Source organism: Dipteris shenzhenensis, chromosome 4 (assembly GCF_047967505.1).
Source record: "Dipteris shenzhenensis isolate YYH24624 ecotype China chromosome 4, Dip_SZ_1.0, whole genome shotgun sequence".
Lineage (NCBI taxonomy): Eukaryota > Viridiplantae > Streptophyta > Polypodiopsida > Gleicheniales > Dipteridaceae > Dipteris > Dipteris shenzhenensis.
Genome location: NC_141599.1, coordinates 36,986,779 through 36,987,178, shown reverse-complemented (window position 1 = coordinate 36,987,178; position 400 = coordinate 36,986,779).

Genomic DNA, 400 nt, shown 5'->3' with positions numbered 1-400 from the left:
CCCACTGGTGCCACGCTATCGCCCGCCTGCCTGCCATCATCACCGCCACCATCGCCCGCCGGTGCCTTTCGATAAAGGGGAGGTTATCCCCTCCCCTTATTCCCTGGCGGCTATGAAGGGGTTTGGAAGGGGGTTTGTAAACCCTCTCCCCTTATTCCCTGGCGGCCGTGAAGGGGTTTGGAAGGGGGTTTGTAAACTCTCTCCCCTTATTCCCTAGCGGCCTTGGTGGCTGCGAAGGGGTTTCCTTGGCAGCCGCGGTCGCCAGGGAATAAGGGGAGAGGGTTTAAAAACCCCCTTCCAAACCCCTTCCCTTATTCCCTGGCAACCGCGGCCGCCAGGGAATAACGGAAGGGATGCCCTCCTTCTGTTGCGGCCCTTTCCTCATACCTCCTTTTGTCGT